Genomic DNA, 13053 nt, shown 5'->3' on the forward strand with positions numbered 1-13053 from the left:
TTATATGCCCATGTTATAGCTGCCTGGAAGTGGAGAGTAGGCTTTTTTCACCCCTTTAGTGTTTTCAGTGTGAGGCCAGACTTTACTGCCCATCACTTTGGACAGTTCTCCAAATAGTAGGGTACTTGAATGCAGACTATCAACAAATAAACAATGCAGTCCTTAATTTTAGCTGCTTAATAACTAAGACAACCCTTCTTTTCTTACACATACTTGCAGGAAACAATAAAAACTTCTTCAGCCTATTAAATTGTAATGATTCTTCTTAAACCTGGAAGTGCTTTTATTCATTCTCTAACTGGAGACAACTCAAAGTTTCATAAGTTATTTCTTTCATCTAGCTTTACATCCAAGAACTCTTGGTGTTTTCCTCTCGACTTTTCTGTTCTTTAGACTATGATTATATTCTTAAGAGTGAAAAATTAGGGTATATCTCTCAAATAAAACCTAGGTGTATTGAGATAGAAATATACAAAAAGTAAATTTTTCAGATGATAAATAAAATGAAGTAAATTATATTTTAAATTATTAACCAGATAAAAAGCTTTTATGATCTTTTTAAAAAGTACATTATTCTCATTGTTTATTTTTCTCCCCCCATGAGAATGTTAGCTAGCTCCATTGGGTTGGGAATATTTGTCTGTTTGTTTACTAAGTATTCTAAGCATCTAGAACAGTGCACTAGGATACCAATTCACATCAGTCGTATTCTTTCCAAAATGCATTCTTTGTGTCTAATTTAATTAATGAAGAAACATCAGATACACCTAAATTGAGGGATATTATACAAAATAACTATCCTATACTGGTTTTTTTTCTTTTTTTTTTTTTTTTTGAGACAGAGTCTCACTCTGTTGCCCGGGCTAGAGTGAGTGCCGTGGCGTCAGCCTAGCTCACAGCAACCTCAAACTCCTGAGCTCAAGCGATCCTCCTGTCTCAGCCTCCTGAGTAGCTGGGACTACAGGCATGCACCACCATGCCCGGCTAATGTTTTCTATATATATATTTTTTTAGCTGTCCATATAATTTCTTTCTATTTTTAGTAGAGATGGGGTCTCGCTCTTGCTCAGGCTGGTCTCGAACTCCTGAGCTCAAACGATCCGCCCACCTCGGCCTCCCAGAGTGCTAGGATTACAGGTGTGAGCCACCGCGCCCGGCCCTGGTTTTTTTTCTTGAAAGTTTTTTTGTGACAGAGTCTCGCTCTGTCACCCAGGCTAGCGTGCAGTGGTGGCATTATAGCTGACTGTAACCTCCCACTCCTGGGCTCAAGCAATCCTCCTGCCTCAGCCTACAGAGTAATTGGTAGTACAGGCTCGTACCACCATGCCCGGGTAATTTTTCTGTTTTTTGTAGAGACTGGTCTCACTCATGCTCAGACTGGTCTGTAACTCCTGGACTCAAGCAGTCTTCCCACCCTGGCCTCCCAGAGTGCCAGGATTACAGACGTGAGCCACCATGCCCGGCCTGCCCTAAACTCTTGAAAGATGTCAAGGTCATGAAAAACAGTGAGAACCAACTTATTTTAAATGGTTCATGAAAAAAAGTATGTGTGTAGGGAGGGAAGGTGGGTGAGAGACAGAGCGAGCAAGCGAGAGAGAGAGAGAGAATATGATAAGGCACATGAAGGAACATGTAAACAATTGGTGTATCTGGATAGAGGACGTATGAATTCTTTGTTTTATTGTTCTGAAGAAAAGTATGAATATATAGCAATATAAAAATTGTTTTTAAAGGGTTCAAAGCCTGTAGAAACTTAACGGAAATTTTTAGTTTGGAAAATTCTTTTTTTCTAGTTCAGTGTAGATATGAAAGTTTTAATATGACAATGTGCACAGTATTTTCAGCAAAAAAGTCACTTGATAGAAGGAAAATACCTTTTAAAAAAACAGCCTTTAAAATAAAAGTTCTCTATTGCATAAGTTTCTTTTTAAAAGTAGTTGCGTTGTTTATTGTTAAAATTTTACCTTTACCTTACAGGGTAGATTAAGCGTCTTTATTGCTTTGTTTTGTTTTCTAAATAATCTGCTGAGTGAAATACTGCTTATTAGCTAATGTTGTTACGGGAAAAGTTAGCAAATTTGGGACTTTTGAAAAGATAAGGTTGGCAGCATTTATAAGTACTCTTCACTGAGATATCCATTCAGACTGTGTGGTAAAAAAGATTTTTCATAGAAACTTCATATCTCATTATGAAGTATATGGGAAAATTTTATTGTATATCAAAAACTTTGTTTTTATATGGTTGACTACATTGAAATTATCCTGTAGCACTTTTGGCATTGCTGATGTCCAACTTCTTTGCTACATTGGCCTGCCTGTGGATGAGGCAATAAATGATTTTCACAGGTTTAATCTTACCCTGTAGTCTCTTCCCTTTTCCAGTTAAAGAAGCTGCTTCTTCATTATGGCATGGAGTAGATTTAACATGTTTCCTGAAAAAAATTTTTTCTAAAAAGAAGTCATTTGCTTATGAGAATATATTTTCCATGGTACAGCTTTCCTTTAATGAGTCACCAAAAATTAGTTATTTGTGAATTTCATTTTTGAGAGAAAATCTAGTAAATACCATAAGCTCAGACAGACATGTTAGAAACATCTGTACTTGAATTCAGCTATATAGAAACTGCCCACACAGTGTAATTTGCTCTAATCCTTATTTCTTCAGCTCTTCAATAGTGTTTTCTTATTTCCAACAGTATTTGTTTTGTTGCCACATCTTCCACATACTATCAATTTAGCCATTTTTATCATGAGAAAATGAATAAATCTATCTCCAGTGACACAGAAGTTAGCATCCAAAATGACTTTGGTAAATATTTCTCAATATACTTACTTGAAGTAATATTTAATTTTAAGCTTTAAAAAGCACTTGATTAAGTTTCAGTGACTTGAAAAATATTCCTAAATGAAGAAGTTTGTCTTTAAATTCTGGATACTTAGTTGTAAGCATCTTACAAATCATCGAGTAACAAAAAGTGTAGCACTAACTTAAGACAAGAGCATGTAAACCCACAGTTCAGATTTTTTTTTTTTTTTGGTAATTTTGAAAATTTTTTGGCCTAATCCTTTCATATCTGATTGCATTGTCAATTTCATAGTATGGTTGACAGTAAGCTCATGTTACAAGTGTCTACTTTGCCATTTTCTTGCTTAGTTTTGCTTGCATTATTCAAGCTGTGGTTTCTTTGGAGGAATCCATCAATCTTTTGTCCTTTTTATGAGAGACATTTTAGCTAAAATTAGATAATATTATCCTTAAATCCATTTAACCTAGACATACACAGACATTAGTACATGGAATGTAATGAATGAGTAAAGATTCCATTGGTCAAAAGCTAACACAAGGGTGGGGAACCTTTTCATGTTGGAAGATTGCATTAATTTAGTTGTAATCAAATAAGACTTCATTCAAGAAACTTCAATTAGATATACGTAAAATTGTATATTTATAAAAATCTATGTATTTAATAATTTCAAAAAATGAAAACTATTTGTTCATTTTAAAGATAACTAACCTTTTTAATGACTTTATTGTCTGCTTTTTGTTGGAAAGTATTTGAATATTTGGTTGTAGCATGGAAGTCTGCAGTTTCAGTTGATCCTGTAGATGGGTATCAGTCATTTGTGACCTTAAGGACATCTTGATTTGGGTTAGGTAGGAGAATGTAGATTTGCAGCAGTAGTTGAAATTCAAGAAAGCATTTTTCAGGCATGTTGCTGAAGGCATGGGTATTCTGCATTTTTCTGTATTTCAGCTGGATCTTTCTTAGCATCAAACAACGACTTTAAAATGTGATCCTCTGAGAGCTCAATCAATTCCATCTGTAGTTATATAGGTGCCTTAGTGATAACGAGGTGAGTTTGAATGTGATGTCATGATTCTTAGAGTCAGTGAAGCTTTCACTGCATTTTCTAAATAATAAGTCTATAACAGTTGCATATTCTTCATATGATTCCCATATATCATCCTGCTCATCAGTGACCTTTGCTAACTGGGGAAAATGTTCATCTGAAATTTCCCTTTGAAGAAGAAGTATTTTGAAAAAAGGTAGCTTTTTCCGAAATACTTGGATTTTTTTTTTTTTTTGCCACATGTCATATATAGACTTAGTTTTATCTTGCAAAGAAATATTCAAGTCATTTTGATTTGACATATCACACAGAAATGCTGTATTCCTATAGAAACCTTCTTTCAGTAATTCACATTGCTGATTCTGTTCTTCATAAAATTTAACTATCTGTTCTCATAGAGATAAAATTTTGCCTAACACCTGTCCCTGTCATAGCCAACACATTTTAGAATGTGGCAGCTCCACACTGAATACCTCATCTTTCTACTTTAGCATGTTATATAACTGATGATGCCATGTTGCATTTGCATGAATATAGTTAACCATACCTGTTGCAAAGTGTCAGTTAAAATAGTAGCTTTAGCACAGATTTTGCTGATGCAAGATACAATGAAAAGAAATGAGAGAATCTGTATCTGCTAATACTTTTTTTAAATCTGTGCAGTAAACCCCCCATGTTTTCTTGTAATGGAAGGTGCACCATCTGTATATACACTCACTAAATTGACCAAATTAAGTCCAACTTCATGACATTTATCTTGAAAGTTGTTGGAGATATCTATTCCCTGTGTTCTGTTCCCAAGAGTGCCCAAAGTGAGTAACTTAGTAGCAAAGAAAATCTTCTGTTATGACCTGAATGAAGTATAAAACGTGTGCCGAGTCAGTAGTATCAGTTGATTCATCCAAAGTGATTGAATAATATATATTTTCCTTTTGAAGTATTGCATGAAGTTGTTAAGTTGAAGGCTAATGATCAGTTATGGTTCTCCTTGAAAGGGGCAGTTGTTTATACTTAGAAATGTTATCGGCGTCTAAGCATCCTACAACTTGGACAGTGCATTTGTTCACAATTTCTACATCACTGAATGACTTTCCTTCCCCCCTCCGAGTATATAAGCTACTTTATAAGTTGCTTCAGTGGCATTATTTCCAGGTCTTACTGCTGCTGAAAGAACTGCTTTTGCTTTTCATCTTTTAATTTCTGCAGTACAGAAATTTGCACCTCTTTCTCTAATTTAAAATATTTGTGGTCCTTATGAGTGTTATAATGCTGATGAGCATTGAATTTTTTAGTGTTGATAGTGCAGTATCACAAAGCAAGCAAATCATCTTATCTTTAGCAGAAACAAGATAATACTGCAGTTTCCAATCCTGATTAAAAAATGTTTTCTTCCTTTAGCATTCTCTTGGTCTTCTTTGACATGATGGGCTGTTAAGCAGACAGAATTAAAAAATACTGTTGAGCTATGCAACTATTCACAAATTCTGCTTCAAACAGAAACACAGAGCACCGTTGTCAAAAGCTGATAACAGACTGGCATACTGGACCCCCATAAACTCTTGCTAACCAGCTTCTTGTGGTAGTGGTGCCAGTCAGGTGGGGGAATTCACAACTAAATCATGAGTGTAGCAGCTGTCAATTTAGCCCTTATGGCTTACTAATGTTCTAACTATGCCAGTCAATCTTGGAGGATTATTTCATTGAAACTTATTTTATTCTGTGGTATTTTAAATATGTTTATTTTAAAAATAAAAAACATAAAAGACAAAAAAATGTATTAATAAAAATAAAAGGATTTGTTTTGTAAAATTTGGATTCAGTCAAAAGGCCGCATTTAAGGACCTAGAAGGCCACAGATTCCCCACCGCTGAGCTAACAAATGAGTGAAAGTTTCATTTTTAACCCCTCCACATTGTCTCAGATGGGATGAGTAATATATGAGTAATATATTCTCCCTGATATATGGAGTGAGGGGAGGAGGAGACAGTGTCAATCCATAAATTAAATGTCTTTCCCTATTGGAGTATCTTATGTGTGTGCCCCATTTTGGGGGGTACCTTTCTAAAGAAGCAAAAATTGTTAGCTCAATTTGGGTTGTGAAGTCCTGAGAAGGCTTGTACTGGAAAAGGGGTATGTTGAAAATTCCTTGAGTTGCATAACAAAGGATCCATCAGAGAGATCCGAAAGTAGAAGTATTCTGGAATTCTTCATTAATTTTTTTTTCAGCAAAGCATGGATACTTCATTTTATTAAATGCCCTTTGACATCCTTTGTTTACATATATCATTTTTTTTTGATCTACACATGAGTTAAATGTTGTGAAATTTTCAATATTGGACTATCACTGGGTTTCCACAATAAAATCTTGAGAGTCTTGGGGGGGTGGGGGGGGTGTTTAATATATGCCAATAGATTGGTTTTTCTACTATTTTTATATATAGTCTTTTTTTAACAGCGATTTTTATGAAATTTATTAGAGTTTTAAAAAAACTACAGTTTTCAAGATAACTTCCAATATTTTTCTATAATTGGAAACATTTTACATAGCAATGGAAATACCTGTTTTAATAGTTTAAAATAACTCACTATTGGTTTTTTTGGTGTTTTTTAATGTTTTTAAATTGTGAAATATACGCACAAAAAAGCTTAATACATGTGAGTTTATCTATACCAAGAAAAAATAATTAACCTTACTAATACCTTTAAAGCCCATTGTATTCCTTTATTGCATCTTTCTATAGCGGGGTAAATCCTAGCTTATCTTTGGTGGTGATCATTATCTTGCTTTTCTTTGTTATTTTACCACATACTTGTATATTGCTAAAAATATATTCAAAGTGTTTTGCATGTTTATATGATCTTCATATAAATGGAATCATAATGTATTCTTCTGAAATGATTGTTATACTTAACATTTTGTTGTCGATGGTTATTTGTATAGATTCATGTTAGTTTAATTTTTACTGCCATATAGTATTTCATTGAATGAATATGCCACAGTGTTTATATCTATGCTGTCATTTATAGATATTTGTGTTGTATCCAGTTTTTTTTTTTTTTTTTTTTTGGATATGTGCCTGAGAATGGAATTGCCGCATTACAGGATATTCTTTTCTCCTCCTCTCTATGTATTTATATACACTAGCACTTAAATTTCCTTATGGCGATTTTGAAAGTAATGATCCTCCTGATTTTAATTTTGCTGTTAAACAATTGAAAAAAATCTAGAAACTCAGCTGAGAATGTATTTCCATTAATATTAATATGAGAATAAACCAATTTTGTTCACTCTTCCTGTGTGAGTAACACACAGAGTACAGCTTTAATTCTTCTTATCTTCTTATTGCATCGTTCTCTGTTCTCCAGCTTTGTGGAAATGTTCTTGAGCTTCATATCAGGAGTATCATTTTCAAATTATTTTAATAGTGTTATGTTTTTTAAGCTTATCAGTCATCAGTATTGATACTTAATGATTCCTTAATTTTTAAAAAGTTTTCCAGTTTTATTGAGAAATAATTGACAAATGAAATTGTATGATTTTAATCTGTACAATGGAATGATTTGGTATACATCTTTTATAAAATGATTACCACTATCAAGTGAGTTAACACATCTGTCACCTCACCTACTTATCCTTTTTGTTTTGTGGTAGGAATTAGATTTCAAACACAGTATAATAATTCAGTATTGTTAACTTTAATCACCATGCTGTATATTAGATCCCCTGAACTTATTCATATTATAACTGAAAGTTTGTATCTTGTGACCAATATCTCCCCTTTCCCTCTATCCCCCTGGCCTTAGTAACCACCATTCTATTCTCTGTTTCTAACCATGCCTTAATTTTGATATATCTGTCAATAAGAGCACTTATTTGAGTGTCCCCCACCCCCCTGCCCTGAGAGCTGCGTGCCTTTATTCTTTCTGAGTTTTTATACATCTGAAAGTGAATTTCTGTTGTGTAGGGAATTCCTGTGAAATAACCTTTCTCCTCAAAACTCTGATATTTGTTCATTATCTTCTAGCAATTAATTTGGGAGAGAAGACAGCCTTGTGCAAATGTTCCATGTAACTTTTTGTGGGGCAGTGGTGGTTCTGGATAGTTCTGGGAATCTTTTCTATCTTTGAAGCTTAAATCTGTCATGAAGATGTGTCTGAGTGTTTTTCGCTTTTCTTTAAGTTTTGTCTGATAACCCGTTCACCCTGACACCCCAGCCCTAGGAAACTTTTTGATGTATATTTTAAGCCTTTTGGTTAAAGAAATTCTTCTGTTATATCAATGATTATTGCTTCTGTTTCATTTATTCTGGTCTCTTCTGTAGGACCACCAGTTTTTAAATTATTTCTTTCTATGTTTGAGTTCCTGTCGTTCATTTTTGTCTACCAGTTGTTTTCATTACTTCTTTTCCTGTCTGTGTAGAACAGTTTCTAAAGCTTACCTTGTACATTACCAACGTGATCTTCTACATTGTTAAATCTCTTTAATGCTCTGCGTATTCTCTCTCTCTCTCTCTCTCTCTCTCTCTGTCTCTCTCAATCCTGGCTGAGAAACTTCATTGTCTTTATGGTTTCCAAGCCACCATACTTAATTTTTTGCCTGGTGTTTCATGTTAAAGTTACCACATCAGTGGAGGTCCCCATCATTTGATAACATCAGTCTTTCTATGCTGGTTCTTAGAGTTGCTCCACAACCATGAGTTTTGGGGTTCATTTTGACACGAAGGTACAAGCTGAGGTTTATAAAGGACTTTGCTTCCTTGGAAAACCACCTGGTTCAACCTAACTTTCAATGAGACTTTTTAAAAATAGTTGACACTCTCCGGGTTCCATTATGAAACACTCTTACATACTCTTACATAGCTCCTTGGTGACTAAGGGAAATCCAAATTGAACTTGCCCTTTTATATATTTTGGCCTAGGGTGTCTTCAACTTTCCACTAGACCCCACTACTCTGAAAAAGTGTTTTGTAAGTTAGCCTTGTGGATCTTTTAAGTTGCTTTAAATACACCAGAATTTTTTTTAGAAATTTCTAACTTAGAAGTCATGCTAATAACCCTTTATTTTTACTCTTTAAAATTCATTGCGATTAGATTTAAGGAGAGAGATGAATATGAGTCCTTGCCTGACCATCTTTTCCTGTAACATGTCAAAAGGCTTTTTATATAGTAGTATTTCTGTCATATACATTTGATTTTTTTTCCCTTGATCCAAGAATAATTAAGAGTTTTCTTGATTGGTGGTGGTGGTTATTATTGTTGTTTTTAATTTTCAAGTAGTCTACCAAAATATTTATATATGAAATTATATGATATCTTGGAATTGCTTTAAAATAATCTGGGAAAGAGTTGGTTGTAAAGATGAGTAATTATGGTTGAGAAGATACAAGATTGATCATGAATCTATTGATAGGTACTGTTTTACTAGACTCTATACTTTTACATGCGGGTTTGGAATTTTATATAATAAAAAGTTATTGTTAATTTTCCAAGGGTTTGATTTCTAAGAAAAAATTTTTGAATTGCATTGTCATTAGAGAATGTACCCTATACAATATTTAGTCTTAAATTTACTGTGGTTTTCTATGTGAATTGATCTGTTTTATAATTTCCATGGAGATTTGAAAACAAAATCATTATGTGTCAAATAAATCTTATGGGTGATGATATTCTTCTATAACCTAGTTTATTTTTTTTTTGTTTACTTAATCTGTCAGATACTGCAAGAGGTATGTTAAATTTCTCCACATTCACTGCAATGGTATCCATATTTCTTGATGCTATTTTCAGTGGACTATTTTCCTCCATTGTATTGGTCACACTTAAGCTTTTTAATTATTTAATTTAAAATAAATTCTGTATTATATGCCAACTTTTCATATTTGCCTTCTTCTATGGCATAGAGTCTCCACCATGAAATAAATTAATGCCAAGTTGAAGAAAAAGATGTAACTCATCCCTCCTAATGTTGAACTGGGTTGCCATCTCGATTCCAGTATTTTACAGTCTTGAGTTACATATGTAGTATACTAGGCAGAGTACTGTAGGAGCTCAGTAAATATTTGTTTGATTAATATGTTAACTATTCAAAGTGATGTCAATGTGCAGTTTAATGAGTGAACACATTAGATCTCTTAGTGTATAAACTCAAGGTCATGTTAGAGAATTAAATCAAAAGACTTGGACTTTGAAATATAACTTTGTATTTTAGCTGTGTTCTCTCAGCTGTTAATACTTTTTAATTTTTAGAAGTATAACTAAAAACTAAAAGACTTTGCACTTACTTATTGAGAGTGACGAGTCAGAACTGGTTGCCAAAATCTTTTTGTCTCAGTGGGAAATATTTAATGATGGCAATGAGAGCAAGTGCTGGCCTGCAAGCCAGGGAAATAAAAAATTTAAAAAATCATAAACATTAGCCTAAATCATAAATTGTGGGGGTTTGGAATTGTGCAAAGAATCTGGAGGAATAGTGTTAGAATGTCACAAGGGGCCAGAAGTATTAATAATATGTTTTTTAAATCTTATGAAACTTTGAATTATAAAGGGCTTTATGTATATAATAATATATGTGATTTATTATGAGTATATAATGCTTGTGTTGTCAGTTCAGTCTATATTGCCTATGTTCTATTTTGGGTGTTGTGGGAGGGACTAGTTCATATTTATAGTGTTTCTTTACTAGTAATATTTGCTCTCTCAGCTGTAATGAAAAACATACCAATTTTAAATCTACTGTGCTCAATTATGAGTAACAAATTTATTAATAAAAAGAGCATCTTAAACATATTATTTGGTTGTGAGAGTTTGATTTTAAAATTCTAAATCTTCATTGTTATTTTGATTATATTTAGATAACAGTTATTTTACAAAGATCATTCTCTGTAGTCTTTTTTAACCATTTTACAGCGAGTTCAATCAATTCTATTTTTTTAATATTTTTTATATTTTTTTTTTTATATTTTTTTATTTTTTTTTTTTTGAGACAGAGTCTCACTCTGTTGCCCAGGCTAGAGTGAGTGCCGTGGCGTCAGCCTAGCTCACAGCAACCTCAAACTCCTGGGCTCAAGCAATCCTCCTGTCTCAGCCTCCCGAGTAGCTGGGACTACAGGCATGCACCACCATGCCCGGCTAATTTTTTCTATGTATATTTTTAGCTGTCCATATAATTTCTTTCTATTTTTAGTAGAGATGGGGTCTCGCTCTTGCTCAGGCTGGTCTCGAACTCCTGAGCTCAAATGATCCGCCCACTTCGGCCTCCCAGAGTGCTAGGATTACAGGCGTGAGCCACCGCGCCCGGCCTCAATCAATTCTAAAAGACCTGTCTAAAATACATGTATCAGTACTAATATCCAGGTGATTTCATGTGACAGATTATGCCTCATTTGCAGAAAAGATGTCACATAAATTTTGAGCAGCTGTTTTTCCAGTTTGCTTTTTATGTCTAAATTTACATATACTCTTCTTTCTATGATATCTGCATTAGCAATCCAAAAAGAATAGGCTTGATTCATTTACCCATTTAAGACCATTATGGGTTTATACTGGAGAGAGACTGCCCCTGTTTAATCATCTTTTTGTTTTGCTTTATGTCTTTAGACTGTAAATTCTATCTGTTGGGGCCATGCCCAGGATCAGGTTGAAATGTGTCCAGCTGCATACCCCTTTCAACACTCAGGGATTATATCTATGCATATTTCTCTGCTTTGGTATGCTATATCTGCAATCGTAAAGAAAAGTGTTGGATTCATTAGTTATCAACCTACCTGCTAGGAAAGAATTCCCTGCTCAAAATTAGCTTATATAGAGAACTTGGTAGGAATGGAAAGGAACAGTTTAATTTATTTCCAAGCTCAAGGATGTGAAATACTGTGCCTTGTAAAAGCTGGAAGGGGAGAATGAGGAATGGTAATGATTTTCCATGCCATTAGTTTTTATATTTGTAAAATTGTAGCTTCCATTTATTCTACCTTGAAAATTAAGGTTTGGTACTAAAAACAAAACAAAATAATACTTCTGAGATCATCTTATATGTTCATTGACACCCCATCTCCCTGACCTCAGCTGTCTAAAAAACCTGAGGGCTTTCCCCCCTCCTCCAGAATATTATGGGGGTACAAACATTTTGGTTACATATAATGCCTTTGCCTGGCTGCTAATAGACTTAGCGCTTGCCTGGATCAGGAATTGTAGAAGGATTGATCTGTTAAATAATCACACGTAGAACTTTTCTAAGGTAAATGCAAGTTAGTATATTAATCAGTTTAATTTCTTATTTGTGAAATACAGTAACAGATGTGTTAGAATATAGTGTGGTGTTTGACATGGATTGACCAATTGTTTCCCCATTTTAAAACCTTACTTTGAAGTTTTATTTTAAATTGGTAGGTGATAAGAGATTGTGAATTTAATCCTATTATTAATATTAAAAATATTGCTTATACTCAGTAATGGTGATACAGTGGGGGATATAGGAACTATCTTATAAATTGTTCAAAATGTATTAGGCACACTACTTTTGGATTAGAATTTGGCCATATTACTGTTTAAAATGATACATTTCCACTGTCTATCCAGAGAAAATATTCAAACAAGTGTACAGATTAAGTATATCACGACATGATTTGTGATAGCAAAACATGAAACTAAAAATAGCTTAAATGAATTGCTAGAGAACTGGTTAAATTATTAGGTATCAATAGTATCAAATATTATATACTTGTTTAAAAAGAATGAGGTAGTACAGTATGTATTGACATGCTTAGATCTCTGAAATATATTATTAAATAAAAATATTTATAGGCCGGGCGTGGTGGCTCACGCCTGTAATCCTAGCACTCTGGGAGGCCGAGGCGGGTGGATCGCTTGAGGTCAGGAGTTCGAGACCAGCCTGAGCAAGAGTGAGACCCCGTCTCTACTAAAAATAGAAAGAAATTATATGGACAACTAAAATATATACATACAAAAAATTAGCCGGGCATGGTGGTGCATGCCTGTAGTCCCAGCTACTCGGGAGGCTGAGGCAGGAGGATCGCTTGAGCCCAGGAGTTTGAGGTTGCTGTGAGCTAGGCTGAAGCCACGGCACTCACTCTAGCCCGGGCAACAGAGTGAGACTCTGTCTCAAAAAATAAAAATAAATAAAAATAAAAAAATAAATAAAAATATTTATAGAAAATATACTGAAGTGTGCACATGAACCTGTGG

The 13053-nt window shown here is 34.0% G+C and overlaps 1 protein-coding gene across 1 annotated transcript in view; it reads left to right on the forward strand.

The window, feature by feature from the left end:
- Positions 1-13053, forward strand: part of ARID2 (AT-rich interaction domain 2) — a 170402-nt gene that overhangs the window by 76851 nt on the left and 80498 nt on the right. The gene's annotated exons all lie outside the window — the stretch shown is intronic.

The sequence above is a fragment of the Eulemur rufifrons genome, chromosome 16 (assembly GCF_041146395.1).
Source record: "Eulemur rufifrons isolate Redbay chromosome 16, OSU_ERuf_1, whole genome shotgun sequence".
NCBI classification, from domain to species: domain Eukaryota; kingdom Metazoa; phylum Chordata; class Mammalia; order Primates; family Lemuridae; genus Eulemur; species Eulemur rufifrons.